Source organism: Vitis riparia, chromosome 9 (genome assembly GCF_004353265.1).
Source record: "Vitis riparia cultivar Riparia Gloire de Montpellier isolate 1030 chromosome 9, EGFV_Vit.rip_1.0, whole genome shotgun sequence".
NCBI classification, from domain to species: domain Eukaryota; kingdom Viridiplantae; phylum Streptophyta; class Magnoliopsida; order Vitales; family Vitaceae; genus Vitis; species Vitis riparia.
This window is the reverse complement of record NC_048439.1, coordinates 7,913,774-7,930,716: the sequence shown is the minus strand read 5'-3', so window position 1 is coordinate 7,930,716 and position 16,943 is coordinate 7,913,774.

The window sequence follows — 16,943 nt, the reverse complement described above, 5'->3', positions numbered from 1 at the left end:
GTCTCTAAATGGGTCAAAGCAGTGGCATGCAAGAGCAATGATCACAAAGTGGTGCTCAAATTTTTAAAGGAGAATATTTTCTCTAGGTTTGGCATTCCGAGAGCAATCATTAGTGATGGAGGTTCACACTTTTGTAATAAGCCCTTTTCCACTCTTTTGCAGAAATATGGAGTGAGACATAAAGTGTCTACCCCATATCACCCTCAAACAAATGGGCAAGTTGAGCTAGCAAATCGGGAAATTAAGAGAATCCTCGCCAAAGTAGTCAATACTACAAGAAAAGATTGGTCTACCAAGTTGAGTGATGCACTTTGGGCATATAGGACAGCCTATAAGACTGTCCTTGGCATGTCACTGTACCGGATTGTTTATGGTAAAGCATGTCATTTGCCTGTAGAACTCGAACATCATGCATATTGGGCTATAAAGAAGATGAACTTTGATTCGGATCAAGCTGGAGCTAAAAGGAAATATGATCTGAATGAACTTGAGGTGTATCGAAATGAGAGTTATGAATGCCTACGTAATGCAAGGGAAAAACACAAATTCTACCATGACAAGCTTATTTTATGAAGGGAGTTCAAGCAAGGTGAAAAGGTGTTGTTGTACGACTCCAAGCTTCACATTTTTCCATGAAAGCTTAAGTCAAGGTGGAATGGCCCTTATGTGGTAAAGGAAGTCTTCCCTTATGGCACCGTGACCATTCAAAATCCGAGGACAGGTAATGTTTTCAAAGTTAATGGTCAGCGCCTAAAACATTTCATTGAAAGATTTGAGACACAAGAGGAGAATCTCCATTTTCTTGATGGGGATGTTCAAAAGGGTTGAAGCATTTTCTGAAAATCCAGTAAGTAAAAATTAGATTTAGGTAAAACATTTATTCATTTAATTTCTCTTTTATTTTGTTTTATTTTATTTATTTATTTTCCTTTATTTAGTTTTGCATTTTCAATTAGTCATTAGCAATATGGTTAGCATTTTTTATTTTTTTATTTTTATTTTTAGTTGTTTTTAACTTACTAATGAGTTTATGAGTTGTAGCAACTTAGCTTGCAAACATCCGAGTGATATAGGTAAATGCAAACTTCAAGGGAGTGAAAAGGTAAGCCTCACATGTGTTCAAAGTGACAAAGCTCCTACAATTTATATGAAGTCCTCATAACAAACTTCTCACTTGATGATCTTGAGGTAACATATTCATTTTTCCTTTCTTTTGACCCATTATCCTACACATTGGGGACAATGTGTAATTTAGGTTGAGGGGGGAAGGCCTATTAGCCTATTAGCCCTATTTTTTTTTTCAAAAGTTTGCATGTATGTTTGGTTAGCTAATGAGATTCTTGATTTGCCTTGGTAACTCATGGTTTATTTGGCATGAGAATGCTTTAAGTAGTATTAATTCTTTAGAATTTGAGAAAAAAATGCAGTTAGAGCAAGAGTATTAATTCACTTACCTTATCTTTATATACCTTTAAGTGCAAAAATAGTTAGGTTGAATCCTTGGAATACCTTCAATTTTTCTTTGATGGTTATTTTCTATTTAAGACTCAAAACACACACAAAGCACATGTACCCTTATGGTATCTTGATTAAGATAATTTCTTTAGCTTAAAAAGAGTTGTTCTTAAGCAATAAAATGAGGAAATGAAAAAAAAAAAAATTGAAAATGACTGATTTAAGCTTGAGCAATTATCTAAAAGGGTAATGGCCTTGTGTCTTCAAGCCCTGGTGCCCGAAACCAACTGGTTAGGAGTCATCGGTATCTTGCTCGTTACATAAGCTAAACTCAGTTTTGAAAAAAAAAAAAGAGAAATGAAAAATGAAAAAAAGAAAAAAAAATGTTTGGGAAATTCAACCTTGTTCTACCTTGAGCTAGGGTGATACCTGAGGGGTAAGTGGCCTATAAAGGTCCTCAATACCTGGTACCTTGGGTGAAAACTCGGGAGTTGCCAATGGATCCCTATTAAGCCATATAGAAGGAGATTTCCTAAACTAAGAAAGAAAAATCAAAATAAATTTTCCTCCTCTTTAACTTAAAGAATGATGAAATTTGAGTTTAAGAAAAAGTCTTAAGAAAAATACTATGAGGGGACACCAAAATTAAGCATATGAGGTTTAGGTGGAAAGAAACCATCAAGGGAAAATCAAGAGACACTAAGGAGAATGCTAAACATGGATGCACATTTATGTATACGAAGATAAGGTGAGAAAACTAAGAAATTGCATATCTTGTGTCATCTTGCTCAATTCTAGGAAATTTGTCTACTTGGGTATCTTGTGTGTGAAACATGTATGTTGAGTTAATATGGTTTCATGAATCTCATTACATATTTTTCATTCTTTTTTACTCTTTTCATTTGCTAGGGACTAGCAAAGTTTAGGTTGAGGGGGATGATTGGAGCCAAAATATGTGCTCTAATGGCACATATTCGATATGATTTGTGCACCAAAGGACATTCAAATCACCCAACTTGACCTAAATCAATGCTAAGGCCCTGGCCATGAGTTTAATCTATACTTTGGAGATTTATCTCAGGTTCAAGGGAAGAAAATTGTGCAAATTGAATGACTTTAGATTTTGAAAGATCAAGAAAGGGCTAAATGAGGAAATAAGTGAGTTAAGACTCATTAAACGTAAGGAAAGGCAAAACAAGGATATCATGAGGTTGGAGGATGATAAATGACCATTATGGAGTAAGAAAGAAGGCAAGAAAGCATGGGAAATGATTACTACTCAAAAAGTGCTATTTGATAGCTTGTAATTAACTCTTTTAAACACTTTTGAGTAGTAGTTATCACCTTTTAACCCAATTAACATGTTAAGGACCCTTGCAATCAATTCTAATCAAATTGTGTTAAGTTTTGGTGTTTTGATAGCTTTTTTATCACCAAAGCAATTTGAGATTGAGGAGAGTTCTTTGGAATCAATGGCAAAGCAATGGAAATCTCAGAAACATGAAGAACTGAAGCTTTAAAGTCCTTTGCCATAAACAAATCCGGAATGCAAGGAGGGGAAGCAAAGAGAAATCTGCCATGAAGCATTCTTGATGACAGTCATTTCAGCCACTTTTGGAGCACTTCCTCAAGTCCAATTTATGCATGCTATATGTCGTTTCGAAGCTCAGGAAGTCAACAATCCAATGCTTCAAACGGTGCATGATTTGGAGTTGAAATGAAGTATTTACAGTCATTTCAAGCAGATCACTCCAAGCTAAAGGCAGAATGTTGCATGGCTGCGAAATCAGCCTTTGGCTACGAAATTGTTGTCCTTTTGCTGTGAAAATTTCGCAGCCATTTTGCACAGTGCAACGGAATTTCTCCTAAAGCTTCCCGACCGACATTTTGAGATATTTTGCTTTAGATATTTGATGTCTAAATCCCCAAACTCTCCTTATAACCCACCTATCATAGGATTCCTTAGTCTTTAAGTAAGAACAAAGGGTGAATAACCTCTTATATATAGTTTGTAATTTTCTTTACAAAAAAAGGAGTCAGGAGCTTGCTCGTGGACGCATCCTTTGTACAGTTTTGAAAGGAAGAAATATATTACAGAGCACTTGCTCTGTTTTTCCTTCATATTTTTGTTTTCTCGTTAGTTTTCTTTCTAGCCAATCAAACTCTGAGGATTTTTCCTCAGAGGATGAGAGGCTAAGCTCTTCGTCTTTTGGAGTGAAGAAAGCCGGGTAAGTTTCCTCATGCATAAATTGGAAGTTTTGTTGTTTTAGTTTTTAATGAAGAGAAAGTGTGACCCGTTAATGGTTTTTATCTTTTTAGTTAACTTAAAACACCATTAAATCACCTGGGCCAACACTTGGTAAGGCAAGTGATCTCCGTCCATTGACATGCACTTGTTTATCTCTTGCAAGCCTTTGGGAGGTGGTTTAGAGGTAGGATTTTCTAGAATAGCCAGCACTTGGTAAGCTTTTGGACTCCAAGGAGATATCCATTAGTTATCTCTTGCGAGCTTTTGACGGGTAATCCAAGGTTAAGGATCACCTTGAATGACAAATGCTAGGTGAGAGGCATGAGCCATTGCAAGGTGTATCAGTGAGAGAGAATTAGTGTTTGAACCCATTAAAGGGAAGCATCTATACCACACCGGTTAGAGAATTAACTATATGTTAATTCTCTAATGCGAGGAAAAAAAACAAGTAACCGGAACTCTCCTTTTTGTATGAGGAACCCGAGCCTAGTGATCTAAACTCCAAGAAACACTTTTCTTTGTAATTAAAATCAGTTACTATTTTTGGTTAACTTAAAACCAAACCTTTTCCATTCAAACATCTTTATGTTTTCTTTTAAAGCTAACTTTGAAATGAAAAAGCACCAATTCAGCTTTGGATTAATATCAATTGTAAAGTGAAAACCCATCCCAATGAACGACCCTAGAGCCACTATGCTATGCTAGCTAAGGCTATCCTAGTACATGGTGTAATATGTTATAAATTTTGTTGATTACTCCCTTCTGAGGACCACAATCAAGGGACATTAGCTGGACACGAATCAAATGGTACCACTGTCAGGGACCATTGAGAGAACATGAATCAGCTGAGACACCAATTGGGAACGAATCAGGAAATGAGGCATGAAGCAAGATTCAGCTGCATGGAAATTTAGAACTCAAAAATCTGATGGCATTATATAATCTAACTTTGAGGACAAATTTGGAGCACTTTATGGAGTCCATTATATACATACTATATATAGTTTCGAAGCTCGGGAAGTCAGGAGTCCAATTCTTTAAACGGTTTGCAAATCGAAGCTAAAATAAAGAATTTATGGTCATTTGAAGACAACTGCACCAAGCTGGAGGGTCATTTCGAAATGATTTCGAAATTCAACTTATGAATTCGAAATCCACTTCGAAATGACACCAATTTCGAATTCACCGACTGCCACTTTGATGTTCCGCCTCCTCTACCTCGGGAATTGCATCTAAAGCACTCCATCCACCCTAGGTGGACCCCACATGACTAGAAATCACCATTTTATTATTTTTTAATCATTTTTAGGAAATTATTTTGTAATAAGTGACCAATGAGAGTGTGCCACATGTTAGGTAATTGAGGATATTATATAAACTCTCTCAATTCTAGGTTTTAGGAATCTTGGATTTTATTTCTAGAGAGTTTGACATTGAAGGTGGAAGAAGATGAGAACTTTGGTTTGTTTTCTTTTTCTTCTTTATTGAATATATTTTTTTTAGTTTCTTTTGATTCAAATTATGGATTTTTACCCTATTATGGATTGTGAATGTGACATCACCCCCATGAGAGGCTAAGAGCCAACTTGGGACTTGAAGCATGAAAACCTAAGGGCTAGGAAACCTATAGGGACAATGGGTAAATTATTATAATAATGAGATTAATTATTGGTTGGGTGACAATTTATCATTTTTTTATCCTATCCTTGTGAGTTCGTTTAGGGAATGATACGGTAGGTTATTACTTGATACTAGTGATTCTTGGTAACTCTTGATCATTAGTTATCCTCGTCTTACCTACCGTTATTTTCCCTTAAACAAAGTTATAAGGAGTAGGAATGGTTAAAATGTCAAATCTTAAATTGATAAGCAATCTCATTCATTTGATGGTTTTAGGAATCTGTTTTAAAAAGGAAAAATTAGGTTTCAGATGCAATTTTGAGTTATAGAACTCAACTTGATTGCGATTGGCCAAGGATCCCAAAAACCCTAAGATCATATTACTTAAAATACCCTTATTTTCTCTAATTTCTATACCCTAGGTTGGATTGTGGAAAACCCCAAACTTGAATCAATTGAATTTAAAATCAATATTCATTTTCTCTTATTAATTTAATTTCTTTTACTTAGTTTCACATTATTCACATATTGTTTTTTCACTTAAGGATTTAAACAAAAACAATTCATTTATTCTAGTATTGACAATTTTCATAAGCCAGTCCTTGAAAACGATACCCGGAATACTACAAAAGCTGTAGTAACTCTTTCTCTAGTTTTTCTTGACCAGAGTTACTACGTAAAAAGGCTAAGTATTTTAGTACAATAGAGAATTTTCGGTCAGTTCTTTCTCGTAATGCTTGGGTGTGAAGCATGTACTCTGACTCAAGGGAACAATTTTGTCTTGTAGAGTGAATTAATACAAGTTGGGAAAGGTTTCCTGTAATTCGTTGGTGTCCCTATTACTGTGTTTTTACTTTGCTTTACTCTATTTTTCTAAAAGTTGGGAAGGAAGGTTGGCTAAGAACGGGTGCTCAACACCGCGCACTCGTGAAAAATTTAGTAAGATCTTTAGGGGTATGACAATTGGTATCAGAGCTCGCACTAGAGATGGCTGGTGGTAGTGCAATGGACGCCCTGTGAGAAATGATGACTCGGATGGAAGAAGCATTGGGAGAATGGCCAGGTGAGGAAGACACTGTGGATTCGTGAGCTGAAAACACCATGGGAGAAATCCAAGTGTAGAGGAGTCTGCTGGAGACCCATGACAATTTCTTTGAGGAGAAACTTGCTGGGTTGAAATCAGAGATGTAGTCCCTGATTGATGACTTCAATGGCACCCTGCAGTCCTATAGAGAGGATGTTGTAGTGCTTAAGAAGACTGTGTTATAGGGGTCCTCATCAGGCCCTGAAGCCCCTTCCAAGGTTCGAGTCCCAGAGCCTAAGGGCTTCAATGATAATAGGAACGCGAAGGAGTGGAGAACTTCTTACGGGACATAGAGCAGTTCTTCAAGGCTGCTCACATTCCTGATGGCGAGAAGGTGTCCATTACCAGCATGTATCTGACTGGTGATGCCAAACTATGGTGGCGAACCAGGATGAAAGATGATGCAGAGTCTGGAAGGCCCCAAATCACCACTTGGGAGACTCTGAAGAAGGAATTCAAGGATCAGTTCCTCCCTACCAACACTGTGTGGGTGGCCAAAGAAGCGTTGAAAAAGCTCAGACACACCGAATCTGTGAGGGACTACGTCAAGGAGTTTAGTTCCTTGATGCTAGACATAAAGAACATGTCAGAGGAGGACAAGCTCTTTAATTTCATGTCTGGACTCCAAGGATGGGCTCATACGGAACTTAGTAGGCAAGGAGTTCGTGATCTCCCTACTGTCATGGCTGTAGCAAACTGCCTGGTGGATTACAAGATGGGTGTCGCCATCTCCACCATGCAGAGACCCAAGTCAGATGGAGGCAAGAAGGCTAAGGCTGAGGGCAAGACTTCTAAGAAGTCTGGGTGGAAGAAATAGAGCAAGAAGCTTAATGTAGGGGGAAAACCAGTGGAAAAGACCACAAAGATTGTGCAACAGACCACCCGGATGGCAAGATGCTTCATCTGTAATGGCCCTCACCGAGCTAGAAACTGCCCCAAAAGAGAGAAACTCTCAGCCCTTGTGACTGCAGACAATAAGGGAGACTCCGACTCAGAGACCCTTTCTAAAGTCAACCCACTGCAACTCCTGAATGTGATTAATGGTGAGACCTCAGTCCAGAAATCCCTAATGCATGTTCATGCCGTTGTAAATGGTGTGTAGGTGAAAGCCTTGGTGGACAATGGTGCCACTCACAACTTCGTGGCCACCAGAGAAGCAACTAGGTTGGGATTGAAATTAGAGGAGGATACGAGTCGAATCAAGACAGTCAATGGCAATGCCCAAAAGATCCAAGGTGTAGCTAAGAACGTCTCCATGCAAATTGGTGACTGGAAAGACATGTACAGCCTACTCTATATACCCTTAGATGACTTTGACTTGATCTTTGGGATAGATTTCCTCTTAAGGGCCAAGGTGGCCTTGATCCCACATCTTGGTGGACTGGTGGTGTTAGAAGAGAAGCAGTCTTACTTCATGAAGGCCTTGAGGGCGAAGAATGGTGGTAAGGGACAGCTTGAGATGTTGTCCGCTATTTAGTTGAAGAAGGGATTGAAGAAGGGCCAAGAGACTTATGTTGCAGCCTTGATTGAGATCAAGGAGGGACAGACTGTGGAAGTCCCTGACTCAATGGTCAAAATTCTTAAGGAGTTCAGAGATGTGATACCTGCAAAACTTCCCAAGAACTTGCCACCTCGGCGACCTATTGACCACAAGATCGAATTGCTACCTGGAACAAAGGCCCAAGCTCAAGCCCCTTACCGGATGCCTCCTGCGGAGTTGTTGGAGTTACGAAAGCAACTGAAGGAACTGTTGGATACAGGCCTGATCCAGCCCTCAAGGGCCCCATATGGTGCACCAGTGCTGTTCCAAAAGAAGCATGATGGCTCTCTCCGCATGTCTGTGGACTATAGAGCCCTCAACAAGGTGACCATCAAGCACAAGTACCCGATCCCCTTAGCTACTGAGCTATTTGATAGACTGTCAAAAGCCTCTTACTTCTCCAAGTTGGACCTGAGATCGGGCTATTGGCAATTACGAATTGCAGCAGGAGATGAGGGAAAGGCCACTTGTGTAACTCGGTATGGATCATACGAGTTTCTGGTAATGCCCTTTGGACTGACTAATGCTCCTGCTACATTATGCAATTTGATGAATGATGTTTTGTTTGACTATTTAGATGCATTTGTGGTAGTGTATCTAGATGATATTGTGGTTTATAGTAAGACCCTAACAGAACATGAGAAACACTTGAGATTGGTGTTTTAGAGATTGAAGGAGAACAAGCTTTATGTAAAGCTAGAGAAATATGAGTTTGCTCAGGAGGATATCACATTTCTAGGGCACAAGATCAGTGCAAGCCTGATTAGGATGGACAAAGGCAAGGTGCAGGCTATTATGGAGTGGTCAGTCCCTACCAAAGTGACGAAGTTGCGGTCCTCCCTTGGCTTGGCCAATTACTACAGAAGGTTCATTAAGGGGTATTCAAAGAAGGTGTCTCCCCTTACTGACCTATTGAAGAAGGACAACCAATGGGATTGGAGCATGCAGTGTCAGATGGCCTTTGAAGTCTTGAAGGAAGCCATCTCCACTGAGCCTATACTGCGGTTGCCAGACTTGGACTTACTCTTTGAAGTCCAAACAGATGCCTCAGATAGAGCCTTGGGTGGAGTCTTGGTGCAAGAAGGGCACCCTATGGTGTTTGAAAGTAGGAAGTTGAACAATGTTGAGTAGAGGTACTCCACTCATGAGAAGGAGATGACGGTTGTGGTTCACTGCCTGCAGTAGTGGAGACACTACCTACTAGGAAGCATTTTTACAGTAGTCACTAACAATGTGGCCAACACCTTCTTCAAAACTCAGAAGAAGCTGAATCCCAAACAGGCACGATGGTAGGAGTTCCTGACCGACTTCAAATTTGAATGGCTGCATCAACCAGAAAGACATAACACTGTGGTTGATGCCTTGAGTAGAAAGAGGTGATTGCCTACATCACGGCCCTCTCAAAAGTCATCTCTGACTTCAATGAGAAGATCACCAAGCTACGGAGCAGGATGCTGCATATGGTAGGCTAAAGCAGCAAGTTAAGGAGGGTGTGGTAAGAAAGTATTGGCTGGAGGGAGACCTCCTTATGGCAAAAGGAGGAAGATGGTATGTTCTTACAGGCGGCCTGAGAAAGGAATTACTACGAGAAACTCATGATGCGAAGTGGGCAGGCCATCCCGGTGAAGAGAGGACTCTGGCACTGTTAGCCAAATCCTACTACTGGCCTAAGATGGGTGAGAATGTCCATGCATATGTGAAATGCTGCCTGGTTTTTCAGATGGACAAGACCAAAAGGAAGAAGGTTGCAGGGTTGCTGCAGCCCCTCTCCATTCCAGAGAGACCTTGGGAGAACATTTCCATGGATTTTATCACTGGATTCCCAAAGGTTCGTGATTTTAAATCTGTCTTTGTTGCTGTAGATAGATTCTCTAAGTATGTTGTGTTTATACCTACCCCTGATGCTTACCCTACGGAGGAAGCGGCTAAGTTGTTTTTCAGTAATGTGGTCAAACACTTTGGGTTGCCTAAGGACATAGTTAGTGATCGAGATGCACGGTTTACAGGCCGATTTTGGGTTGAGCTATTCAAACTCTTGGGTTTAGAGTTGAAGTTCTCTACACCAACCACCCTCAGACTGATGGGCAGACAAAGAAGATCAACGCCTTACTAGAGGACTACCTCAGGCACTATGTGACAGTAACACAAAAGAATTGGGTGGATTTGTTGGATACTACCTAGTTATGTTATAATCTGCAGAAGAGCTCAGCAACAGGGATGAGTCCCTTTGAGCTAGCTATTAGGGTGCAGCCAAGGATGCCTTTGGAGGTGGCTAAGCAAAAAGCAAGAGGAAGTAGTCCTACAGCTTACAAGATGGCTTAGTCCCGGCAAGAGATGTTTGATGAAGCCCGAGACAGTCTAGAGAAGGCAACTAGACGAATGAAGAAGTATGCGGATCGTGATTGCAGACCCTTGGAATTTCAGGTTGGGGACAAGGTCCTTCTGAAATTGACTCCTCATATTTGGAAGAAAATCAGCAACAAGACAAGGCAGAGGGGTCTAATTTCTAAGTATGATGGACCATTCGAGGTAATTAAACGAGTTGGGCAGGTGGCCTACATGTTGAAGTTGCCTGAGAGGCTCAAGCTTCACCCAACTTTCCATGTTAGCTTTATAAAGCCTCACCATGACGATATGGATGCAGAGAAGGTGTAGACAAAGCAGGTCCCTCCCTTGGTCATGAAGCAGTTTGATCGAGAGATGGAGAAGATCTTGAATCATATGACCATGAGACATAGCAGAAAGAATTGGCAAACTGATTTCTTGGTTCAGTCAAAGGAGACTTCAGAAGCAGAAGCTACTTGGGAGAAGGATGTTACCTTGTGGCAATTTGAGATGACGGTCCAGGCATACTGGTAGACTAAGTCGACGAGGGCGTCAACTTCAGCAGGCGGGGGTGGGTTTGTCAGCCTCTCAGCCTCTTGACTTAACCATGGAGGAAAAGGCCTCATGGGTAGGCCTTGCACCCATGAGAGCCTAGGCTGAAAGTAAGGAAAGCCTGGAGATTTGGTGGTTCAAACTCCAGGGGCTAAGTGAGGAGGTCATGGGCGAGCCAGACATGCACCGCGTGCGAGCCAGACGCGCACCACGGGTGAGCCAAACGCACACCACGGGTGAGCCAGACGCACACCACGGGTGAGCCAAACGCACGCATCGCGAGCGGGCCAGATGCACACAGCAAGCAGGCTAGACGCGCACAGCACGAGCACTGCGGGCGAGCTAGACATGCAACGCGTGTGCACCAGATAGGCATCACACGTGCACCTAACTTAGGTGGTGTAGATGAAGGCTGAGGGACTTTTGGAATTTTAATATATAATTATTTATTATTCCATTATGTCTCCTCAGACATATTGATGTCTCCTCTAAAAACAATGAAAACGACATGTATTGCTCTTTAAGGGGTGGGGGGGTAGGTGACTCAAAGGAGGGAGCACCAAGGGAAGCCTTGACCGCACCAAGAGGGCACTATGGCACGGCCTTGGGCGTGCCTAGGACACACGGACATGACTCGAGCACGCACACATGAGCTCCATGACATGTGTGGTGTGCACCTCGTGGCCTGGTGCGGCCTACCCCCTCCCCGCACAGGCACGAGGGTGTCTAAGCCTTATGCGGTGAGCCAACTGATGAAGCCATGGGCACAATGCCATGGTCTGATGGGGCACCAAACAATAGCTGACTCGCACCATGATGCCTACGCACAGCACAAGGGCGCAATGCCCTATGCACCAAGAGGGATCAACCATGGCACGGACTCACACATCAGTATGGGGAAGGCACACTAATGCACCAAGCACCTAGTCAGCTGGTTGGTGCATGCTGCCTAGATCAGAAGGTCTTGATCAAAGACACACTGGTGAGCACCCAGTCACAAGAAGCACCTTACGGGGAATGAGGCAGCTTGTTAGGGGAACTCTCCAGTAGCTTGGTGAGCAAGGCTTGAGGAGATGACAGTGCAGTTAGCTAGTGGCAGTGTAGCTAGTTAGTGGCAGCTAGTTAAGACATCAAGTGATTAAGTCAAGCAGCCAATTGACTTGCAGTTCGCTGAGGAGATGATGGTTTGTGCAAGTGGGTGGCATGTGCAGGCCATTATCTGGGTGGTGGGTGGTTATGCAAGGCAGTTATGGGCAGTTCTGGCCAATTGCATAACCACCAAGTTGGCTCCAACTTTTGAATTTGGAAATTCAAATGTGTAACTGCAGGCCAAGTCTTTTAAAAAGGCTCCTGTATCCTTGAAACAGGGAAAAAGAGTTGGGATAGGGTTCCTTCTCGTAATGCTTGGGTGTGAAGCATGTACTCTAACTCAAGGGAACTATTTTGTCTTGTAGAGTGAATTAATACAAGTTGGGAAAGGTTTCCTATAATTCTTTGGTGTCCTTGTTACTGTGCTTTTACTTTGCTTTACTCTGTTTTTCTAAAAGTTGGGAAGGAAGGTTGGCTAAGGCTGGGTCCTTAGCACCGCGCACTCGTGAAAAATTTAGTGAGATCTTCAGGGGTGTGACAACTGCCACTTGCCATATGAGATGAGATTTTTATAAAAAAAAAAATGTGGACTCTTGGAGATAGGGGCTGCCATAAAGATTTGAAAAAAAAATGACTCATCATTCATGGCATTAAGGGAGATTAGAGAGGGACTTCTAATTGGAGATTTCAAGTATCATGTGGGATATACAGGTTGTATTCTGGAAGTGATTCAAGGAGGGGGAATTCTTGGATGGAAAATAACTTATTTTTTAAAGAACATCAACAATGTTCTGGTTTTTTTTTTTTTTTTTTTTATGTTTGGCTGGGATTAAGAAGGAAAACAAAGGTTTTTTTTATGGGAATAAGGTTAGTCAAAGGGATATTTGGGCCAGGTTTTGGGAGTTAGATTTAGGTCAGTTTTTGAAGTAATCAGGCTGGTGGTAGAAAGTTAAGACGTTTTGGGAAAGTTTGAAGATTGAGCGTGATTCTGAGGTATCAGATTGAGCGTGTGAGGACATTCAATGTATTTTTGGAAGGAAAGCAGATGCCATTGTGATCTTTTCTACACCAAGCATGCAGCAATAAGGGGAAAAAGGAGTCACGCCCTCATCTTCAAATACTGCCCGTCTGACAAAGAGGTGGCACTACTTTTGGATCACAGCAAGGCACACGGCTACAAGAGAAAAGGGCAATGTATAGGCTAACACTTTAGTGCAAGATGCAGTTCACTTGGAGAGTATAAAAAAGATCAGGCTCGAGAGAGGAAGGAGGACACATAATTAGGCAACAAACACACACAGGCTAAACCTTGGAAAGAATGCGCATCCATCACAAATTTTTGGAAGATACATCACGCATCAACATATCAAAGGTGAGTCTCAAGTTCCTTTTAATTTCATTTCATTTTTTTTTCTTTTTCTTTTTTTGGTTTCTTATTCTTTATAAGCCCTTTAATGATAAGTTTCATCAATTTCTTTTAATACATGATTTCAATTATTTTGAAGTTATTAATTGTCAATATCTCATCTAGGAGTACATTTTTAATATTTGTAAAGATAGTTTTCATTGATCTCTTATTTATGCATGGCTTTAAAATTTCTTGTTGCTAGTTTGATGTTAGAATATGTTCTTAAATTTCTTTAGGCTTAGACTTCATTGATCTTGATATTCCATATTTCTATATTATATTATTGTTGGTTTAATGATTTAATTTAGAGATTGGTATATATATTCTTAAGTTATTTAGGTTTAGTTTCCATTAGTTTGTTTTGTTAATTCCATGCTTTCAACAATCCATGTTCTAGTTTTTGTTCTTAGTTTTTAGGTTTAAATTCCTTTGATCATGTTATTCCATCTGTTTTATAGCTTATTATTGTTGGTTTATTGCTTTAATTTAGGGATTGGTATATATATTCTTAAGTTATTTAGGTTTAGTTTTCATTAGTTTGTTTTGTTAATTCCATGCTTTCAAAATTTCATGTTCTTGTTTTTGTTCTTAGTTTTTAGGCTACGTTCCTTTGATTATGTTACTCCATGTGTTTATAATTTATTATTGTTGGTTTATTGATTTAAATTAGAGATTAGTATATATATATATATATATATTCTCAAGTTATTTAGGTTTTAGTTTCCATTAGTTTAATTAAATTTACATGTTAGATGCTTTAAAAAAAATCATTGAGTTCTCATCTTGATAATTTATATGCTAAATGCTTTTAAAAAAGTCATTAAATGTTTGTTTTGGTAAATTTATATGCTAGATTGTTTCAAGAAATTCATAGAATGTCTGTTTTGATAATTTATATGTTAGAAGGTTTTAAAAAAATCATTGAGTGTTTGTTTGATCCATTTATATGCTAGATACTTTTAAAAGAATTCATAAAATGTTTGTTTTGATAATTTATATGTCAGATGTTTTAAAAAAAGAAAAAAAAATACTGAGTGTTTGTTTTGCTAAATTTATATGTTAAGAGCTTTTAAAAAAATTCATTAAGTGTTAGTTTGATTAAATTTACATGTTAGTTAAAAATTCATTGAATGTATGTGCGGTTAAATTTTCCTATTAGTATATTTTTTTAAGAAAACTCATTAGATGTTAAATTTGGTTAAATTGTTAGTTTTCCTCATTTTGATACTTACTTAGTAGGCTCCTTGAGGATTTCTTAAGTTCAAACCTTTTTTTTAAGAAAAAGTTTTCTTAATTCATTTGGAGTTAAGTCAAAATTTCTTTTCAAAAATGAAATTTCTCCATCATGAATGGGGCTCATGGATCATGAAGGAAAAGGTAGCCAAAGAGAATATCTAAGTTGATATTTCTCTTGTTTTCAAATCCTTCTAAGTTAGGAATCAAAAATCCCAACTTTTGCATTTTTCTGTTCGGAATTTCTTAATTCACTTGGTTCCTTTTTACTCCTCCTAAAATCATTTTAAAAAAGGAATTTAAATTATTTTTTAAAGGATTTGAATCATCTAAAGACCTTAAAAGAAAATTTGCTCTAGGTTTAGGGTAAAAATCACACTTTCTTTTAAAAACATGCAACTCATTTCATCCAAATTGCATTCTCCTTTTGGTTTTCCAAAAACTTTGTTTTTATTAGCATAAATTTGAACTTGTGCCCCCAAACTAACGGAAATGTTCTTGGCCTTGGTGACTCTTTTCACTTGAGGTTGAGGATGCACAGGTTGAACTTATGAATATTCGATGGGGATTGATGGAACCCCTACATGAAAGATTTTTAAAACTCATCTTTGTTGTCAATTTCAACTTAGCTAAGGACACTTTAGTTTTAAATTTTGTTTTGATTATTTTTTGAGTATGTTAAAAAAAATTTCCAAAATTGTATGATGTTACTCACTTCTTAAAATTGATTCTAGAATGTTATTTGCATTAAAAAACTTTTCCCAAAGTTAAGTTATTTAGTTGGTTATATACCTTGTATAACTAATGTCTCTATAAGTTCATGCCATGCAAATACTATGCATGATAGGTTTTGCTCTCCTAATTACTTGTCATCATCTTTTATCCTAACTTCTCTATTTGTATTGGAAGTGCATTGCATTTAAGATATGTTATTCAGGTACACTCTCCACCCTTCACTTTTTTTTAATTACATAAGAAATGTTTTGTGTGAACTATATTTATGTTTGATATTGTCCTTGATTGTCTTGATGTTTGTTTCATTTTTTTTAATGAGATGCATGTTATATATCTTATTGTTTGAACTAATTTTCGTATCTTGTAATAGCATTTTAAGTTGCAGTCCAGGTACACATCTTACTCTTCATTCATGATTGTGACTTAAATTCATTATTTATCATATTTAATATATGATTAGAATTTAGGTAAACACTTTAACCTTTTTTAGTACCCTAAATCAATCAATTAACTACCACACTTCTCTCAGCCTAACTAGTAGAGACCTTTTTAGGACTTAGAGGGGTGTTACCTTTTTTAAGTACTCTCCCGATAGGTAACCTAATCCCCAAACCTAAACTCGAGTTTTTCAAAGATATTTTTCCAAAAGTTTAAAGAGTCATTTTTTTTAAGGTTTTAGTTTCTTACTTTATTTTCCCTTTTAAAAAATAATAAAAATAAGTGGCAACTCCAATTTTTTTTTTAATAAAATACAAATTTTCACTTAAAAAGTGAGTCTCACCGTTGAGTGGGACCGCATGTAAAAAAATGCATATCGACATGCAAGGTTGTCCCTTGCATTTTTTTAAGTTGAATGGCATTACATTGTAGCAATAAAAGACCTATGAGGTAATGAAGGCATTTTTCTCAAAATCTGGTGAATGCATAGGTGTTTGATGGTGTCTGAAAAAGGCATCAAGAAACAAGAGCATTCCGTGTCCTGTTGTTGTGTCAACTATTTGATCCATTTGTAGTAGTAGGAAGTTATCCTTGTCTGTGTAGTCCACACATACTCTTCATTTCCTGTCTTTTTTAGGTACTATCATTACATTAGCTAACCAATTGGGGTACTCCACTTCTCTAATAAATCTAGCCTCTAACATGTTACTTATCTCTGTTTGTATTAGCTTATGTCAGTCCGGATGGAAACATCAAACTTTCTATTGTATTGATCGTGTTGTTGGAATTACATTCAACTTGTAACATAGTTATCTGATAACACTATCGGGTTGCCAGTTAGCTCCCATACATATCCACTTAGCCTTTCTATATCAAGTAACTAATCATTTGATAGTACGTAAAAAAGATGGCATTCATCTTATGCAACCATGCTCACCCAAGTATAGCATTGTAGGTTGTTAGATATCCTACCATGGAAAACCTTAGACATAAAGTGACAGGCTCAGCTTCAATAGGGAGCAAGACACCTCCCATAGATATAGTGGTAGCCCCATTAAATCTGGACAAGATGCAGTCAAGATTTTCCAATGCTTCATACGAATGACTCATTTGCGTTTAAGTTAACATTTGTAAAAGATTAGCGGAGCTACTCAGTTCAACTAAAATTCTCCACACACTAAAGCCACTAACTCTGAGGGTTAATACTAGTTCGTCT